The sequence below is a fragment of the Mesoplodon densirostris genome, chromosome X (genome assembly GCF_025265405.1).
Source record: "Mesoplodon densirostris isolate mMesDen1 chromosome X, mMesDen1 primary haplotype, whole genome shotgun sequence".
Taxonomy (NCBI): domain Eukaryota; kingdom Metazoa; phylum Chordata; class Mammalia; order Artiodactyla; family Ziphiidae; genus Mesoplodon; species Mesoplodon densirostris.
The window spans coordinates 127,260,881-127,281,852 of NC_082681.1; the positions used below are offsets into that span (position 1 = coordinate 127,260,881).

Genomic DNA, 20,972 nt, shown 5'->3' on the forward strand with positions numbered 1-20,972 from the left:
CTGTTACCACTTTACATCTCACCAGCAGCTAGAGGGTACAGAGTTCTCTAAAAGCCCTTCAAAATTTATTGTTTGTAGACTTTTAGCTAATGGTAGTTGGCATGTGTGAGTTGAAACCTTTTTGGTGGTTAGTTTTGCATGAGTCTAATAATTCCTGATGTTGAGCTTTTATCCATTTTCCTCTTTTTTGAAAATGAGTGAGTAAAACTTACCCCTCCATACTATATCCTTGAAAAATGTGCCAGTTTGGAATTTTTTTGGCCATTCCCTACCTCCGCACAATTATGTAGGGCAGGTGTCCTTTACAGCCCTGAGTCCTTGTGAATGCTAAGTGACCATTAGCTGTGGGTTTAATGCCGCTCTGGCGGGAAACGGCCACAAGGCGGCAGCATTTCTACATTTCCAACTCTGGGTTTTTGGGCAACAGAGCTTTTCTGGAAATCGTGTTAGTAAGCTGCAAATTAGAGTGGAATGTGCCAGCGCAAACCCCCAAGAGCTTATATCTCCTAAATTGTTGTTTGTTTATTAAGTTTAATTTTTATTAATTATCAGAGCAAATTTGATAAAAATGTAGATTCTCCTAGGTGTACAGTTTCTGGTTCATCCTATCAATGTATCTGTCTATTCCTCTTTCGATCCTTTCCCGTGTATGTTATTATAGAGTGTTGAGTAGACCTCTCTTTGTATTCCATAGGCACTTTGTGATTATATATTTCTTCTGTATTAGTGCATATCTGTTAACCCCCATGTCCTAATTCATACATTCCTTACTCCTTTCCATTTGGTTAAACATTAATTGGTTTTCTGAATCTATGCGTGTCCGTCTCTTGGAAATTATTTCATGGGTATCAATGTTTAGGTAACACCTATAAGTGATGTCATAAGATGTCTGTCTTTCGGTTTCTTTCTTACTTCAAGTTGGGTGATTATCTCTAGATCCTTCTATGATGGTGCCAACGGCACTGTTCCCTGCTTTTTCATGGCTAATATTCCATTGTGTACATGGACGACTTCTTCTTGGTGCATTTTTCTGTTGATGGACATTTCGGTTTCTTCCAGGTCTTGGCTATGGTACGTGTTGCTGCAGTGCAGGATTGCCAGCCTGTGTCTTTTTGATTCTGGTCTAATCAGGTGAAAGGCCCATGAGTGGGCCTACCAGATCACATGGTAGCTCCATATTTACCCTTAAACGCACCTCCATTCTGTTCTCACTACTGGCTGTGACCAGGTTTCATCCCACCAGCAGCTAAAGGGTACGCAGTTCTCTAAAACCCCTTCAGCGTTTATTCTTTGTAGACTTTTTTGCTGATGACCATTCTGACGGCTGTGAGGTGAACATTTTTGTACACTGGATTTGCATGGCTTTATTGATTCCTGATGTTCAGCCTTTTTCCATTCCCATTTTGTTAACAAAAAAGAAAGAAAGTAAAAGAAACAGAAGACAAATGTGCATAAAATATGCCTCTTGAAACTGTTGTTTTGAAACATGGACGTCTTTTGAAAGTTTTGATCGATATACGACCCCAGGATTTTTTTTTAGAGAGGTGTCATTTACAGGCCTGCAATTATTTTGAATATCAACTGACCATTAGCGCTGGGATTAAAGCTGCTGTTGTGTGAAACGGCCACAAGGTGGCAGCAGTTCTCCTTTACCAAATCCGGTTACTAGGGCAACAGAACCTCAATGGAAGTCGTGTTCTAGGTTGTAACTTAGAATGGAATGTATCAGGAAAGCCCCTTCAATTTATGTCTCACTATGTCTTGTTCGTTTTTTTAAGTTAATTTTAATTTTTCATCACAGCAAGTTTGATTAAAATGTTTGGCATGTTGTAGGTGTGCAAGATGTGGTTCTTTTACACATATACATATGTCTATTGTTCCTGGGATCCTTGTCCCATGTACGTTATGACAGAATGTTGAGTACTCTTCTCTTGGTATTCCATAGGTCTTTGGTGATTATATAGTTCACCTGTGTTTGTATATGTCTGTTAACCCCAATATCCTAATGTATCCAATCCTCACACCTTTCCATTGGTGAACCATAAGTTTGTTTAATGAATCTGTGATTGCCCTTCTCTGTGGAAATATCTTCACTGCTATCAATTTTTAGGTAACACCTATAAGTGATATCATACGATATGTCTCTCTCTTTCTGACTTAGTACAAGTCGCGTGACTACCTCTAGACTCATCTACGGTGCTGCACATGGCATTGTGTCCTTTTTTACTTTGGCTAATATTCCATCTGTACATGTACCAGTTCTTCTTTGTCCACTCATGTGTTGATGGACTTTTTGGTTGCTTCCATGTGTTGGTTATTATACTACGGCGGCAATGCACATTTGCCTGCCTGTGTCTTTCCAATTTTGTCTTCTTAGGTTATAGGCCCAGGAGTGGGCCTGCTGGATCATACAGTAGCAAAATGTTTACTTTACAAAGGCACCTCCATTCTGTTCTCATTAGTGGCTCTTACCAGGTTACGTCCCTCTTAAACTTGAGGGTATGCACTTCTCCACAACACCTTCAGCATTTACTGTTTGTAGTGATTTTTTGCTGATGTATATTCTGACCAGTGTGAGCTGATACCTCTTTGTGGTTGGATTTGCATGCGTCTCATAAACCCTTGAAATTGAGCTTTCTGGCATGTCCTTTTTCTCTTCAAACTGTGAGTACAGCTTACCTCTTCAAATTGTTTTCGTGAAGTATGTGTGACATTTAGAAATATTTTGGCCATTACCTCCCTCAAGACATCTTGTGGGCAGGTTTCATTTACAGCCCTCCAGTACTGGTGCATATGAAGTGACCCTTAGCACAGGTTTTAAAGCTGCTGTTGCAGGTAACGGCCAGAGGGTGGCAGCAGTTCTGCTTTTCCCAATCTGGTAACTAGGGAAACAGACCTTCCTGGCAGTGGTGTTCCTCGGTTATATATTAGAGTGGAATGTGCCCGGATAAACCCCCAAATGCTGATGTCTCCTTACTTATGTTTGTTTTCTAAATTGAATTTATATTTTTTATTGGAGTCATACTCCATTGTGTACGTGGACCACTTCTTCTTGGTGCATTCCTCTGTTGATGGACATTTTCGTAGCTTCCAAGTGTTGTCTATGGTAAATATTGCTGGAGTGCAGGATTTTCAGCTTGTATCTTTTTTTATGGTTTTGATTTCTTTTGCGGTACGTGGGCCTCTCACTGCGGTGGCCACTCCCGTTGCAGAGCAGAGGCTCCGGATGCACAGGCCCAGCAGCCATAGCTCACGGGACCAGCCTCTCCACGGCATGTGGGATATTCCCGGACCAGGGCACGAATCCCTGGTTCCTGCATCGGCGGTGGACCCTAAAGCCCTGCGCCACTAGTGAAGCTCAGCCAGTTTATTTTATTATTTTTATTTTCTGGCGGTACGCGCGCCTCTCACTGTTGTGGCCTATCCCGTCGCGGAGCACAGGCTCTGGATGTGCAAGCTCAGCAGCCATGGCTCACGGGCCCAGCCGCTCCGCGTCATGTGGGATCTTCCCGGATCGGTGCAAGAATCTGTGTACCCTACATCGGCAGGTGGACTCTGAACCTCTGCGCCACCAGGGAAGCCCAGCCTGTTTATTTTTGATTCTCATCCTGTCAGGCGATAGGCCCAGCAGTGGGTATGCTTGATTGAATGGTAGCTCAGTATTTACCTTTCCAAGGCACCTCCTTTGTGTTTTCCTTACTGTCTCTTACCATGTCCCACGTTCAACGAAGGGTAGGCATTTCTCCTCAAACCCTTCAGCATGTACTGTTTGCAGACTTTTTGCTCATGGCCATTCTGACTGGTGTGAGCTGATAGGTTTTTTGTAATTTGGATTTGCGTGTCTTGAATTATTCCTAGTGCTCAGCATTTTTCCACGCCTTTTTAAAGTTCTGTTAAAATAACAGAAAAACACAGAGAGTACAATTAACCTCTTGAAATTGTCTTCTTGAAAGGTTGCCCTCTTTTGAATTTTTTGGTCAAGTTTCGAACCCAGGATTGTTTTTGAGGGCAGCTGTCATTCATAGGCCTGTAGTGAGTGTGAATATTTAGTGAGCATTAGCACTGGGTTTAAAGCTGCTGTTTTGGGAAACGGCCACAAGGCGGCAGCATTTCTCCATTCACAAATCTGGTTACTAGGGCAGCAGAGCCTTTCTGGAAGTCCTGTTCCTAGGTTGTAAATTAAAATGGAATGTGCCAGGAGAAACCCCAATAAGTTTATGTCACATTACTTCTTGTTTTAGTTTTTTTAATCGGGGTAATGATTAGAATACTGTTTGTCCTCAGTGTACACAATCTGGTTCATTTGTGCATAACATATATATATACATATATATATATATATATATATTCATGTACAGAGCCACTTCCCATGTAAATTATTGCAGAGTGTTCCATAGACAACCCTTGCTATATGGTCGGCCTTTCTGTTATATGTATTTAATAGGTATTTGTACACGTATGTTAACCCTAATCTTAATTTTTCCATTCCCCCCACCTGTCCTTTTAGATAAGCATAGTTTGTTTTCTAAGCCTGTGAGTGTCTTTCTCTGTGGAAATATGTTGATTTGTGTCAGTTGTTAGATAACGCCTACAAGTGATATCATAGGATATGTCTTTTGCTTTCCGACTTACCTCATGTTCTGTGATTATCTCTAGGCTCCTCTATGGTGCCTCAAAGAGCAGTGTTTCATTGTTTTCCATGGCTAATATTCCATTGTGTACATGGACCACTTCTTCTTTTTCCACTCATCTGGTGATGGACCTTTTGGTTGCTTCCGTGTCTTGGCTATTGTGAAAATTCGTGCAGTGCAGCTGTTGAAGCCTGTGCCTTCTCGACTCTGGACTTCTCAGGTGAGAGTCTCAGCGGTGGGCCTGCTGATTGGAATGGAGGCTCAATTTTTACTTTGTAACACAGCTCCTTTCTGTTCTCATTATTGGCTGTTACCACTTTACATCTCACCAGCAGCTAGAGGGTACACAGTTCTCTAAAAGCCCTTCAGCATTTATTGTTTGTAGACTTTTAGCTGATGGTAGTTGGCATGTGTGAGTTGAAACCTTTTTGGAGGTTAGATTTGCATGAGTCTAATAATTCCTGATGTTGAGCTTTTATCCATTTTCCTCTTTTTGGAAAATGAGTGAGTAAAACTTACCCCTCCATACTATCTCCTTGAAAAATGTGCCAGTTTGGAATTTTTTGGCCATTCCCTACCTCCGCACAATTATGTAGGGCAGGTGTCCTTTACAGCCCTGAGTCCTTGTGAATGCTAAGTGACCATTAGCTGTGGGTTTAATGCCGCTCTTGCGGGAAACGGCCACAAGGCGGCAGCATTTCTACATTTCCAACTCTGGGTTTTTGGGCAAGAGAGCTTTTCTGGAAATCGTGTTAGTAAGCTGCAAATTAGAGTGGAATGTGCCAGCGCAAACCCCCAAGAGCTTATATCTCCTAAATTGTTGTTTGTTTATTAAATTCAATTTTTATTAATTATCAGAGCAAATTTGATAAAAGTGTAGATTCTCCTAGGTGTACAGTTTCTGGTTCATCCTATCAATGTATCTGTCTATTCCTCTTTCGATCCTTTCCCGTGTGTGTTATTATAGAGTGTTGAGTAGATCTCTCTTTGTATTCCATAGGCACTTTGTGATTATATATTTCATATGTATTAGTGCATATCTGTTAACCCCCATGTCCTAATTCATACATTCCTTATTCCTTTCCATTTGGTTAAACATTAATTGGTTTTCTGAATCTATGCGTGTCCGTCTCTTGGAAATTATTTCATGAGTATCAATGTTTAGGTAACACCTATAAGTGATGTCATAAGATGTCTGTCTTTCGGTTTCTTTCTTACTTCAAGTTGGGTGATTATCTCTAGATCCTTCTATGATGGTGCCAACGGCACTGTTCCCTGCTTTTTCATGGCTAATATTCCATTGTGTACATGGACGACTTCTTCTTGGTGCATTTTTCTGTTGATGGACATTTTGGTTTCTTCCAGGTCTTGGCTATGGTACGTGTTGCTGCAGTGCAGGACTGCCAGCCTGTGTCTTTTTGATTCTGGTCTAATCAGGTGAAAGGCCCATGAGTGGGCCTACCAGATCACATGGTAGCTCCATATGTACCCTTAAACGCACCTCCATTCTGTTCTCACTACTGGCTGTGACCAGGTTTCATCCCACCAGCAGCTCAAGGGTACACAGTTCTCTAAAACCCCTTCAGCATTATTCTTTGTAGACATTTTTGCTGATGACCATTCTGACAACTGTGAGGTGAACATTTTTGTACACTGGATTTGCATGGCTTTATTGATTCCTGATGTTCAGCCTTTTTCCATTCCCATTTTGTTAACAAAAAAGAAAGTAAAAGAAACAGAAGACAAATGTGCATAAAATATGCCTCTTGAAACAGTCGTTTTGAAACATGGACGTCTTTTGAATGTTTTGATCGATATACGACCCCAGGATTTTTTTTCAGGGAGGTGTCATTTACAGGCCTGCAATTATTTTGAATATCAACTGACCATTAGCGCTGGGATTAAAGCTGCTGTTGTGTGAAACGGCCACAAGGTGGCAGCAGTTCTCCTTTACCAAATCCGGTTACTAGGGCAACAGAACCTCAATGGAAGTCGTGTTCTAGGTTGTAATTTAGAATGGAATGTATCAGGAAAGCCCCTTCAATTTATGTCTCACTATTTCTTGTTTGTTTTTTTAACTTAACTTTTATTTTTCATCACAGCAAGTTTGATTACAATGTTTGGCATGTTGTAGGTGTGCAAGATGTGGTTCTTTTACACTTATACATATGTCTATTGTTCCTGGGATCCTTGTCCCATGTACGTTATGACAGAATGTTGAGTACTCTTCTCTTGGTATTCCATAGGTCTTTGGTGATTATATAGTTCACCTGTGTTTGTATATGTCTGTTAACCCCAATATCCTAATGTATCCAATCCTCACACCTTCCCATTGGTGAACCATAAGTTTGTGTAATGAATCTGTGATTGCCCTTCTCTGTGGAAATATCTTCACTGCTATCAATTTTTAGGTAACACCTATAAGTGATATCATACGATATGTGTCTCTCTCTTTCTGACTTAGTACAAGTCACGTGACTACCTCTAGACTCATCTACGGTGCTGCACATGGCATTGTGTCCTTTTTTCCTTTGGTTAATATTCCATCTGTACATGTACCAGTTCTTCTTTGTCCACTCATGTGTTGATGGACTTTTTGGTTGCTTCCATGTGTTGGTTATTGTAATACGGCGGCAATGCACATTTGCCTGCCTGTGTCTTTCCAATTCTGTCTTTTTAGGTTATAGGCCCAGGAGTGGGCCTGCTGGATCATACAGTAGCAAAATGTTTACTTTACAAAGGCACCTCCATTCTGTTCTCATTAGTGGCTCTTACCAGGTTACGTCCCTCTTAAAGTTGAGGGTGTGCACTTCTCCACAGCATCTTCAGCATTTACTGTTTGTAGTGGTTTTTTTGCTGATGTATATTCTGACAAGTGTGAGCTGATACCTCTTTGTGGTTGGATTTGCATGCGTCTCATAAACCCTTGAAATTGAGCTTTCTGGCATGTCCTTTTTCTCTTCAAACTGTGAGTACAGCTTACCTCTTCAAATTGTTTTCGTGACGTATGTGTGACATTTAGAAATATTTTGGCCATTACCTCCCTCAAGACATCTTGTGGGCAGGTTTCATTTACAGCCCTCCAGTACTGGTGCATATGAAGTGACCCTTAGCACAGGTTTTAAAGCTGCTGTTGCAGGTAACGGCCAGAGGGCGGCAGCATTTTTGCTTTTCCCAATCTGGTAACTAGGGAAACAGACCTTCCTGGCAGTGGTGTTCCTCGGTAATATATTAGAGTGGAATGTGCCCGGATAAACCCCCAAATGCTGATGTCTCCTTACTTATGTTTGTTTTCTAAATTGAATTTATATTTTTTATTGGAGTCATATTCCATTGTGTACATGGACCACTTCTTCTTGGTGCATTCCTCTGTTGATGGACATTTTCGTAGCTTCCAAGTGTTGTCTATGGTAAATATTGCTGGAGTGCAGGATTTTCAGCCTGTATCATTTTTTATGGTTTTGATTTCTTTTGCGGTACGTGGGCCTCTCACTGCGGGGGCCCCTCCCGTTGCAGAGCAGAGGCTCCGGATGCACAGGCCCAGCAGCCATAGCTCACGGGACCAGCCTCTCCACGGCATGTGGGATATTCCCGGACCGGGGCACGAACCCGTGGTTCCTGCATCGGCGGTGGACCCTAAACCCCTGCGCCACCAGTGAAGCTCAGCCGGTTTATTTTTTTATTTTTATTTTTTTGCGGTATGCGGGCCTCTCAATGTTGTGGCCTATCTGATCACGGAGCACAGGCTCTGGATGCGCAGGATCAGCAGCCATGGCTCACGGGCCCAGCCCGTGAGAAATTTTTGGTCAAGTTTCGAACCCAGGATTGTTTTTGAGGTCAGGTGTCATTCATAGGCCTGTAATGAGTGTGAATATTTAGTGAGCATTAGCACTGGGTTTAAAGCTGCTGTTTTGGGAAACGGCCACAAGGCGGCAGCATTTCTCCATTCCCAAATCTGGTTACTAGGGCAGCAGAGCCTTTCTGGAAGTCCTGTTCCTAGGTTGTAAATTAAAATGGAATGTGCCAGGAGAAGCCCCAATAAGTTTATGTCACATTACTTCTTATTTTAGTTTTTTTAATCGGGGTAATGATTAGAATACTGTTTGTCCTCAGTGTACACAATCTGGTTCATTTGTGCATAACATATATATATATATACATATATATATTCATGTACAGAGCCACTTCCCATGTAAATTATTTCAGTGTTCCATAGACATCCCTTGCTATATGGTCGGTCTTTCTGTTATATGTATTTAATAGGTATTTGTACACGTTTGATAACCCTAATCTTAATTTTTCCATTCCCCCCACCTGCCCTTTTAGATAAGCATAGTTTGTTTTCTAAGCCTGTGAGAGTCTTTCTCTGTGGAAATATGTTCATTTGTGTCAGTTGTTAGATAACGCCTACAAGTGATATCATAGGATATGTCTTTTGCTTTCCGACTTACCTCATGTTCTGTGATTATCTCTAGGCTCATCTATGGTGCCTCAAAGAGCAGTGTTTCATTGTTTTCCATGGCTAATATTCCATTGTGTACATGGACCACTTCTTCTTTTTCCACTCATCTGGTGATGGACCTTTTGGTTGCTTCCGTGTCTTGGCTATTGTGAAAATTCGTGCAGTGCAGCTGTTGAAGCCTGTGCCTTCTCGACTCTGGACTTCTCAGGTGAGAGTCTCAGCGGTGGGCCTGCTGAATGGAATGGTGGATCAATTTTTACTTTGAAACACAGCTCCTTTCTGTTCTCATTATTGGCTGTTACCACTTTACATCTCACCAGCAGCTAGAGGGTACACAGTTCTCTAAAACCCCTTCAGCATTTATTGTTTGTAGACTTTTAGCTGATGGTAGTTGGCATGTGTGAGTTGAAACCTTTTCGGTGGTTAGATTTGCATGAGTCTAATAATTCCTGATGTTGAGCTTTTATCCATTTTCCTCTTGTTTGAAAATGAGTAAAACTTACCCCTCCATACTATCTCCTTGAAAAATGTGCCAGTTTGGAATTTTTTTGGCCATTCCCTACCTCCGCACAATTATGTAGGGCAGGTGTCCTTTACAGCCCTGAGTCCTTGTGAATGCTAAGTGACCATTAGCTGTGGGTTTAATGCCGCTCTTGCGGGAAACGGCCACAAGGCGGCAGCATTTGTACATTTCCAACTCTGGGTTTTTGGGCAACAGAGCTTTTCTGGAAATCGTGTTAGTAAGCTGCAAATTAGAGTGGAATGTGCCAGTGCAAACCCCCAAGAGCTTATATCTCCTAAATTGTTGTTTGTTTATTAAATTTAATTTTTACTAAGTATCAGAGCAAATTTGATAAAAATGTAGATTCTCCTAGGTGTACAGTTTCTGGTTCATCCTATCAATGTATCTGTCTATTCCTCTTTCGATCCTTTCCCGTGTATGTTATTATAGAGTGTTGAGTAGACTTCTCTTTGTATTCCATAGGCACTTTGTGATTATATATTTCATATGTATTAGTGCATATCTGTTAACCCCCATGTCCTAATTCATACATTCCTTATTCCTTTCCATTTGGTTAAACATTAATTGGTTTTCTGAATCTATGCGTGTCCGTCTCTTGGAAATTATTTCATGGGTATCAATGTTTAGGTAACACCTATAAGTGATGTCATAAGATGTCTCTTTCGGTTTCTTTCTTACTTCAAGTTGGGTGATTATCTCTAGATCCTTCTATGATGGTGCCAACGGCACTGTTCCCTGCTTTTTCATGGCTAATATTCCATTGTGTACATGGACGACTTCTTCTTGGTGCATTTTTCTGTTGATGGACATTTCGGTTTCTTCCAGGTCTTGGCTATGGTACGTGTTGCTGCAGTGCAGGATTGCCAGCCTGTGTCTTTTTGATTCTGGTCTAATCAGGTGAAAGGCCCATGAGTGGGCCTACCAGATCACATGGTAGCTCCATATGTACCCTTAAACGCACCTCCATTCTGTTCTCACTACTGGCTGTGACCAGGTTTCATCCCACCAGCAGCTAAAGGGTACGCAGTTCTCTAAAACCCCTTCAGCATTTATTCTTTGTAGACTTTTTTGCTGATGACCATTCTGACGGCTGTGAGGTGAACATTTTTGTACACTGGATTTGCATGGCTTTATTGATTCCTGATGTTCAGCCTTTTTCCATTCCCATTTTGTTAACAAAAAAGAAAGAAAGTAAAAGAAACAGAAGACAAATGTGCATAAAATATGCCTCTTGAAACAGTCGTTTTGAAACATGGACGTCTTTTGAATGTTTTGATCGATATACGACCCCAGGAATTTTTTTCAGGGAGGTGTCATTTACAGGCCTGCAATTATTTTGAATATCAACTGACCATTAGCGCTGGGATTAAAGCTGCTGTTGTGTGAAACGGCCACAAGGTGGCAGCAGTTCTCCTTTACCAAATCCGGTTACTAGGGCAACAGAACCTCAATGGAAGTCGTGTTCTAGGTTGTAATTTAGAATGGAATGTATCAGGAAAGCCCCTTCAATTTATGTCTCACTATTTCTTGTTTGTTTTTTTAACTTAACTTTTATTTTTCATCACAGCAAGTTTGATTACAATGTTTGGCATGTTGTAGGTGTGCAAGATGTGGTTCTTTTACACTTATACATATGTCTATTGTTCCTGGGATCCTTGTCCCATGTACGTTATGACAGAATGTTGAGTACTCTTCTCTTGGTATTCCATAGGTCTTTGGTGATTATATAGTTCACCTGTGTTTGTATATGTCTGTTAACCCCAATATCCTAATGTATCCAATCCTCACACCTTCCCATTGGTGAACCATAAGTTTGTGTAATGAATCTGTGATTGCCCTTCTCTGTGGAAATATCTTCACTGCTATCAATTTTTAGGTAACACCTATAAGTGATATCATACGATATGTGTCTCTCTCTTTCTGACTTAGTACAAGTCACGTGACTACCTCTAGACTCATCTACGGTGCTGCACATGGCATTGTGTCCTTTTTTCCTTTGGTTAATATTCCATCTGTACATGTACCAGTTCTTCTTTGTCCACTCATGTGTTGATGGACTTTTTGGTTGCTTCCATGTGTTGGTTATTGTAATACGGCGGCAATGCACATTTGCCTGCCTGTGTCTTTCCAATTCTGTCTTTTTAGGTTATAGGCCCAGGAGTGGGCCTGCTGGATCATACAGTAGCAAAATGTTTACTTTACAAAGGCACCTCCATTCTGTTCTCATTAGTGGCTCTTACCAGGTTACGTCCCTCTTAAAGTTGAGGGTGTGCACTTCTCCACAGCATCTTCAGCATTTACTGTTTGTAGTGGTTTTTTTGCTGATGTATATTCTGACAACTGTTAGCTGATACCTCTTTGTGGTTGGATTTGCATGCGTCTCATAAACCCTTGAAATTGAGCTTTCTGGCATGTCCTTTTTCTCTTCAAACTGTGAGTACAGCTTACCTCTTCAAATTGTTTTCGTGACGTATGTGTGACATTTAGAAATATTTTGGCCATTACCTCCCTCAAGACATCTTGTGGGCAGGTTTCATTTACAGCCCTCCAGTACTGGTGCATATGAAGTGACCCTTAGCACAGGTTTTAAAGCTGCTGTTGCAGGTAACGGCCAGAGGGCGGCAGCATTTCTGCTTTTCCCAATCTGGTAACTAGGGAAACAGACCTTCCTGGCAGTGGTGTTCCTCGGTAATATATTAGAGTGGAATGTGCCCGGATAAACCCCCAAATGCTGATGTCTCCTTACTTATGTTTGTTTTCTAAATTGAATTTATATTTTTTATTGGAGTCATATTCCATTGTGTACATGGACCACTTCTTCTTGGTGCATTCCTCTGTTGATGGACATTTTCGTAGCTTCCAAGTGTTGTCTATGGTAAATATTGCTGGAGTGCAGGATTTTCAGCCTGTATCATTTTTTATGGTTTTGATTTCTTTTGCGGTACGTGGGCCTCTCACTGCGGGGGCCCCTCCCGTTGCAGAGCAGAGGCTCCGGATGCACAGGCCCAGCAGCCATAGCTCACGGGACCAGCCTCTCCACGGCATGTGGGATATTCCCGGACCGGGGCACGAACCCGTGGTTCCTGCATCGGCGGTGGACCCTAAACCCCTGCGCCACCAGTGAAGCTCAGCCGGTTTATTTTTTTATTTTTATTTTTTTGCGGTATGCGGGCCTCTCAATGTTGTGGCCTATCTGATCACGGAGCACAGGCTCTGGATGCGCAGGATCAGCAGCCATGGCTCACGGGCCCAGCCCGTGAGAAATTTTTGGTCAAGTTTCGAACCCAGGATTGTTTTTGAGGTCAGGTGTCATTCATAGGCCTGTAATGAGTGTGAATATTTAGTGAGCATTAGCACTGGGTTTAAAGCTGCTGTTTTGGGAAACGGCCACAAGGCGGCAGCATTTCTCCATTCCCAAATCTGGTTACTAGGGCAGCAGAGCCTTTCTGGAAGTCCTGTTCCTAGGTTGTAAATTAAAATGGAATGTGCCAGGAGAAGCCCCAATAAGTTTATGTCACATTACTTCTTATTTTAGTTTTTTTAATCGGGGTAATGATTAGAATACTGTTTGTCCTCAGTGTACACAATCTGGTTCATTTGTGCATAACATATATATATATATACATATATATATTCATGTACAGAGCCACTTCCCATGTAAATTATTTCAGTGTTCCATAGACATCCCTTGCTATATGGTCGGTCTTTCTGTTATATGTATTTAATAGGTATTTGTACACGTTTGATAACCCTAATCTTAATTTTTCCATTCCCCCCACCTGCCCTTTTAGATAAGCATAGTTTGTTTTCTAAGCCTGTGAGAGTCTTTCTCTGTGGAAATATGTTCATTTGTGTCAGTTGTTAGATAACGCCTACAAGTGATATCATAGGATATGTCTTTTGCTTTCCGACTTACCTCATGTTCTGTGATTATCTCTAGGCTCATCTATGGTGCCTCAAAGAGCAGTGTTTCATTGTTTTCCATGGCTAATATTCCATTGTGTACATGGACCACTTCTTCTTTTTCCACTCATCTGGTGATGGACCTTTTGGTTGCTTCCGTGTCTTGGCTATTGTGAAAATTCGTGCAGTGCAGCTGTTGAAGCCTGTGCCTTCTCGACTCTGGACTTCTCAGGTGAGAGTCTCAGCGGTGGGCCTGCTGAATGGAATGGTGGATCAATTTTTACTTTGAAACACAGCTCCTTTCTGTTCTCATTATTGGCTGTTACCACTTTACATCTCACCAGCAGCTAGAGGGTACACAGTTCTCTAAAACCCCTTCAGCATTTATTGTTTGTAGACTTTTAGCTGATGGTAGTTGGCATGTGTGAGTTGAAACCTTTTCGGTGGTTAGATTTGCATGAGTCTAATAATTCCTGATGTTGAGCTTTTATCCATTTTCCTCTTGTTTGAAAATGAGTAAAACTTACCCCTCCATACTATCTCCTTGAAAAATGTGCCAGTTTGGAATTTTTTTGGCCATTCCCTACCTCCGCACAATTATGTAGGGCAGGTGTCCTTTACAGCCCTGAGTCCTTGTGAATGCTAAGTGACCATTAGCTGTGGGTTTAATGCCGCTCTTGCGGGAAACGGCCACAAGGCGGCAGCATTTGTACATTTCCAACTCTGGGTTTTTGGGCAACAGAGCTTTTCTGGAAATCGTGTTAGTAAGCTGCAAATTAGAGTGGAATGTGCCAGTGCAAACCCCCAAGAGCTTATATCTCCTAAATTGTTGTTTGTTTATTAAATTTAATTTTTACTAAGTATCAGAGCAAATTTGATAAAAATGTAGATTCTCCTAGGTGTACAGTTTCTGGTTCATCCTATCAATGTATCTGTCTATTCCTCTTTCGATCCTTTCCCGTGTATGTTATTATAGAGTGTTGAGTAGACTTCTCTTTGTATTCCATAGGCACTTTGTGATTATATATTTCATATGTATTAGTGCATATCTGTTAACCCCCATGTCCTAATTCATACATTCCTTATTCCTTTCCATTTGGTTAAACATTAATTGGTTTTCTGAATCTATGCGTGTCCGTCTCTTGGAAATTATTTCATGGGTATCAATGTTTAGGTAACACCTATAAGTGATGTCATAAGATGTCTCTTTCGGTTTCTTTCTTACTTCAAGTTGGGTGATTATCTCTAGATCCTTCTATGATGGTGCCAACGGCACTGTTCCCTGCTTTTTCATGGCTAATATTCCATTGTGTACATGGACGACTTCTTCTTGGTGCATTTTTCTGTTGATGGACATTTCGGTTTCTTCCAGGTCTTGGCTATGGTACGTGTTGCTGCAGTGCAGGATTGCCAGCCTGTGTCTTTTTGATTCTGGTCTAATCAGGTGAAAGGCCCATGAGTGGGCCTACCAGATCACATGGTAGCTCCATATGTACCCTTAAACGCACCTCCATTCTGTTCTCACTACTGGCTGTGACCAGGTTTCATCCCACCAGCAGCTAAAGGGTACGCAGTTCTCTAAAACCCCTTCAGCATTTATTCTTTGTAGACTTTTTTGCTGATGACCATTCTGACGGCTGTGAGGTGAACATTTTTGTACACTGGATTTGCATGGCTTTATTGATTCCTGATGTTCAGCCTTTTTCCATTCCCATTTTGTTAACAAAAAAGAAAGAAAGTAAAAGAAACAGAAGACAAATGTGCATAAAATATGCCTCTTGAAACAGTCGTTTTGAAACATGGACGTCTTTTGAATGTTTTGATCGATATACGACCCCAGGAATTTTTTTCAGGGAGGTGTCATTTACAGGCCTGCAATTATTTTGAATATCAACTGACCATTAGCGCTGGGATTAAAGCTGCTGTTGTGTGAAACGGCCACAAGGTGGCAGCAGTTCTCCTTTACCAAATCCGGTTACTAGGGCAACAGAACCTCAATGGAAGTCGTGTTCTAGGTTGTAATTTAGAATGGAATGTATCAGGAAAGCCCCTTCAATTTATGTCTCACTATTTCTTGTTTGTTTTTTTAACTTAACTTTTATTTTTCATCACAGCAAGTTTGATTACAATGTTTGGCATGTTGTAGGTGTGCAAGATGTGGTTCTTTTACACTTATACATATGTCTATTGTTCCTGGGATCCTTGTCCCATGTACGTTATGACAGAATGTTGAGTACTCTTCTCTTGGTATTCCATAGGTCTTTGGTGATTATATAGTTCACCTGTGTTTGTATATGTCTGTTAACCCCAATATCCTAATGTATCCAATCCTCACACCTTCCCATTGGTGAACCATAAGTTTGTGTAATGAATCTGTGATTGCCCTTCTCTGTGGAAATATCTTCACTGCTATCAATTTTTAGGTAACACCTATAAGTGATATCATACGATATGTGTCTCTCTCTTTCTGACTTAGTACAAGTCACGTGACTACCTCTAGACTCATCTACGGTGCTGCACATGGCATTGTGTCCTTTTTTCCTTTGGTTAATATTCCATCTGTACATGTACCAGTTCTTCTTTGTCCACTCATGTGTTGATGGACTTTTTGGTTGCTTCCATGTGTTGGTTATTGTAATACGGCGGCAATGCACATTTGCCTGCCTGTGTCTTTCCAATTCTGTCTTTTTAGGTTATAGGCCCAGGAGTGGGCCTGCTGGATCATACAGTAGCAAAATGTTTACTTTACAAAGGCACCTCCATTCTGTTCTCATTAGTGGCTCTTACCAGGTTACGTCCCTCTTAAAGTTGAGGGTGTGCACTTCTCCACAGCATCTTCAGCATTTACTGTTTGTAGTGGTTTTTTTGCTGATGTATATTCTGACAACTGTTAGCTGATACCTCTTTGTGGTTGGATTTGCATGCGTCTCATAAACCCTTGAAATTGAGCTTTCTGGCATGTCCTTTTTCTCTTCAAACTGTGAGTACAGCTTACCTCTTCAAATTGTTTTCGTGACGTATGTGTGACATTTAGAAATATTTTGGCCATTACCTCCCTCAAGACATCTTGTGGGCAGGTTTCATTTACAGCCCTCCAGTACTGGTGCATATGAAGTGACCCTTAGCACAGGTTTTAAAGCTGCTGTTGCAGGTAACGGCCAGAGGGCGGCAGCATTTCTGCTTTTCCCAATCTGGTAACTAGGGAAACAGACCTTCCTGGCAGTGGTGTTCCTCGGTAATATATTAGAGTGGAATGTGCCCGGATAAACCCCCAAATGCTGATGTCTCCTTACTTATGTTTGTTTTCTAAATTGAATTTATATTTTTTATTGGAGTCATATTCCATTGTGTACATGGACCACTTCTTCTTGGTGCATTCCTCTGTTGATGGACATTTTCGTAGCTTCCAAGTGTTGTCTATGGTAAATATTGCTGGAGTGCAGGATTTTCAGCCTGTATCATTTTTTATGGTTTTGATTTCTTTTGCGGTACGTGGGCCTCTCACTGCGGGGGCCCCTCCCGTTGCAGAGCAGAGGCTCCGGATGCACAGGCCCAGCAGCCATAGCTCACGGGACCAGCCTCTCCACGGCATGTGGGATATTCCCGGACCGGGGCACGAACCCGTGGTTCCTGCATCGGCGGTGGACCCTAAACCCCTGCGCCACCAGTGAAGCTCAGCCGGTTTATTTTTTTATTTTTATTTTTTTGCGGTATGCGGGCCTCTCAATGTTGTGGCCTATCTGATCACGGAGCACAGGCTCTGGATGCGCAGGATCAGCAGCCATGGCTCACGGGCCCAGCCCGTGAGAAATTTTTGGTCAAGTTTCGAACCCAGGATTGTTTTTGAGGTCAGGTGTCATTCATAGGCCTGTAATGAGTGTGAATATTTAGTGAGCATTAGCACTGGGTTTAAAGCTGCTGTTTTGGGAAACGGCCACAAGGCGGCAGCATTTCTCCATTCCCAAATCTGGTTACTAGGGCAGCAGAGCCTTTCTGGAAGTCCTGTTCCTAGGTTGTAAATTAAAATGGAATGTGCCAGGAGAAGCCCCAATAAGTTTATGTCACATTACTTCTTATTTTAGTTTTTTTAATCGGGGTAATGATTAGAATACTGTTTGTCCTCAGTGTACACAATCTGGTTCATTTGTGCATAACATATATATATATATACATATATATATTCATGTACAGAGCCACTTCCCATGTAAATTATTTCAGTGTTCCATAGACATCCCTTGCTATATGGTCGGTCTTTCTGTTATATGTATTTAATAGGTATTTGTACACGTTTGATAACCCTAATCTTAATTTTTCCATTCCCCCCACCTGCCCTTTTAGATAAGCATAGTTTGTTTTCTAAGCCTGTGAGAGTCTTTCTCTGTGGAAATATGTTCATTTGTGTCAGTTGTTAGATAACGCCTACAAGTGATATCATAGGATATGTCTTTTGCTTTCCGACTTACCTCATGTTCTGTGATTATCTCTAGGCTCATCTATGGTGCCTCAAAGAGCAGTGTTTCATTGTTTTCCATGGCTAATATTCCATTGTGTACATGGACCACTTCTTCTTTTTCCACTCATCTGGTGATGGACCTTTTGGTTGCTTCCGTGTCTTGGCTATTGTGAAAATTCGTGCAGTGCAGCTGTTGAAGCCTGTGCCTTCTCGACTCTGGACTTCTCAGGTGAGAGTCTCAGCGGTGGGCCTGCTGAATGGAATGGTGGATCAATTTTTACTTTGAAACACAGCTCCTTTCTGTTCTCATTATTGGCTGTTACCACTTTACATCTCACCAGCAGCTAGAGGGTACACAGTTCTCTAAAACCCCTTCAGCATTTATTGTTTGTAGACTTTTAGCTGATGGTAGTTGGCATGTGTGAGTTGAAACCTTTTCGGTGGTTAGATTTGCATGAGTCTAATAATTCCTGATGTTGAGCTTTTATCCATTTTCCTCTTGTTTGAAAATGAGTAAAACTTACCCCTCCATACTATCTCCTTGAAAAATGTGCCAGTTTGGAATTTTTTTGGCCATTCCCTACCTCCGCACAATTATGTAGGGCAGGTGTCCTTTACAGCCCTGAGTCCTTGTGAATGCTAAGTGACCATTAGCTGTGGGTTTAATGCCGCTCTTGCGGGAAACGGCCACAAGGCGGCAGCATTTGTACATTTCCAACTCTGGGTTTTTGGGCAACAGAGCTTTTCTGGAAATCGTGTTAGTAAGCTGCAAATTAGAGTGGAATGTGCCAGTGCAAACCCCCAAGAGCTTATATCTCCTAAATTGTTGTTTGTTTATTAAATTTAATTTTTACTAAGTATCAGAGCAAATTTGATAAAAATGTAGATTCTCCTAGGTGTACAGTTTCTGGTTCATCCTATCAATGTATCTGTCTATTCCTCTTTCGATCCTTTCCCGTGTATGTTATTATAGAGTGTTGAGTAGACTTCTCTTTGTATTCCATAGGCACTTTGTGATTATATATTTCATATGTATTAGTGCATATCTGTTAACCCCCATGTCCTAATTCATACATTCCTTATTCCTTTCCATTTGGTTAAACATTAATTGGTTTTCTGAATCTATGCGTGTCCGTCTCTTGGAAATTATTTCATGGGTATCAATGTTTAGGTAACACCTATAAGTGATGTCATAAGATGTCTCTTTCGGTTTCTTTCTTACTTCAAGTTGGGTGATTATCTCTAGATCCTTCTATGATGGTGCCAACGGCACTGTTCCCTGCTTTTTCATGGCTAATATTCCATTGTGTACATGGACGACTTCTTCTTGGTGCATTTTTCTGTTGATGGACATTTCGGTTTCTTCCAGGTCTTGGCTATGGTACGTGTTGCTGCAGTGCAGGATTGCCAGCCTGTGTCTTTTTGATTCTGGTCTAATCAGGTGAAAGGCCCATGAGTGGGCCTACCAGATCACATGGTAGCTCCATATGTACCCTTAAACGCACCTCCATTCTGTTCTCACTACTGGCTGTGACCAGGTTTCATCCCACCAGCAGCTAAAGGGTACGCAGTTCTCTAAAACCCCTTCAGCATTTATTCTTTGTAGACTTTTTTGCTGATGACCATTCTGACGGCTGTGAGGTGAACATTTTTGTACACTGGATTTGCATGGCTTTATTGATTCCTGATGTTCAGCCTTTTTCCATTCCCATTTTGTTAACAAAAAAGAAAGAAAGTAAAAGAAACAGAAGACAAATGTGCATAAAATATGCCTCTTGAAACAGTCGTTTTGAAACATGGACGTCTTTTGAATGTTTTGATCGATATACGACCCCAGGAATTTTTTTCAGGGAGGTGTCATTTACAGGCCTGCAATTATTTTGAATATCAACTGACCATTAGCGCTGGGATTAAAGCTGCTGTTGTGTGAAACGGCCACAAGGTGGCAGCAGTTCTCCTTTACCAAATCCGGTTACTAGGGCAACAGAACCTCAATGGAAGTCGTGTTCTAGGTTGTAATTTAGAATGGAATGTATCAGGAAAGCCCCTTCAATTTATGTCTCACTATTTCTTGTTTGTTTTTTTAACTTAACTTTTATTTTTCATCACAGCAAGTTTGATTACAATGTTTGGCATGTTGTAGGTGTGCAAGATGTGGTTCTTTTACACTTATACATATGTCTATTGTTCCTGGGATCCTTGTCCCATGTACGTTATGACAGAATGTTGAGTACTCTTCTCTTGGTATTCCATAGGTCTTTGGTGATTATATAGTTCACCTGTGTTTGTATATGTCTGTTAACCCCAATATCCTAATGTATCCAATCCTCACACCTTCCCATTGGTGAACCATAAGTTTGTGTAATGAATCTGTGATTGCCCTTCTCTGTGGAAATATCTTCACTGCTATCAATTTTTAGGTAACACCTATAAGTGATATCATACGATATGTGTCTCTCTCTTTCTGACTTAGTACAAGTCACGTGACTACCTCTAGACTCATCTACGGTGCTGCACATGGCATTGTGTCCTTTTTTCCTTTGGTTAATATTCCATCTGTACATGTACCAGTTCTTCTTTGTCCACTCATGTGTTGATGGACTTTTTGGTTGCTTCCATGTGTTGGTTATTGTAATACGGCGGCAATGCACATTTGCCTGCCTGTGTCTTTCCAATTCTGTCTTTTTAGGTTATAGGCCCAGGAGTGGGCCTGCTGGATCATACAGTAGCAAAATGTTTACTTTACAAAGGCACCTCCATTCTGTTCTCATTAGTGGCTCTTACCAGGTTACGTCCCTCTTAAAGTTGAGGGTGTGCACTTCTCCACAGCATCTTCAGCATTTACTGTTTGTAGTGGTTTTTTTGCTGATGTATATTCTGACAAGTGTGAGCTGATACCTCTTTGTGGTTGGATTTGCATGCGTCTCATAAACCCTTGAAATTGAGCTTTCTGGCATGTCCTTTTTCTCTTCAAACTGTGAGTACAGCTTACCTCTTCAA

At 41.4% G+C, this 20,972-nt stretch overlaps 1 long non-coding RNA gene across 1 annotated transcript; it reads left to right on the forward strand.

The window, feature by feature from the left end:
• The first annotated feature begins 4,726 nt into the window (after positions 1-4,726).
• LOC132482011 (uncharacterized) lies at positions 4,727-18,189 on the forward strand. The gene is made up of 4 exons (XR_009530857.1): positions 4,727-4,851; positions 9,107-9,301; positions 13,557-13,751; positions 18,007-18,189. It is a non-coding gene; the product is annotated as an uncharacterized LOC132482011 (long non-coding RNA).
• The last annotated feature ends 2,783 nt before the right edge of the window (positions 18,190-20,972 follow it).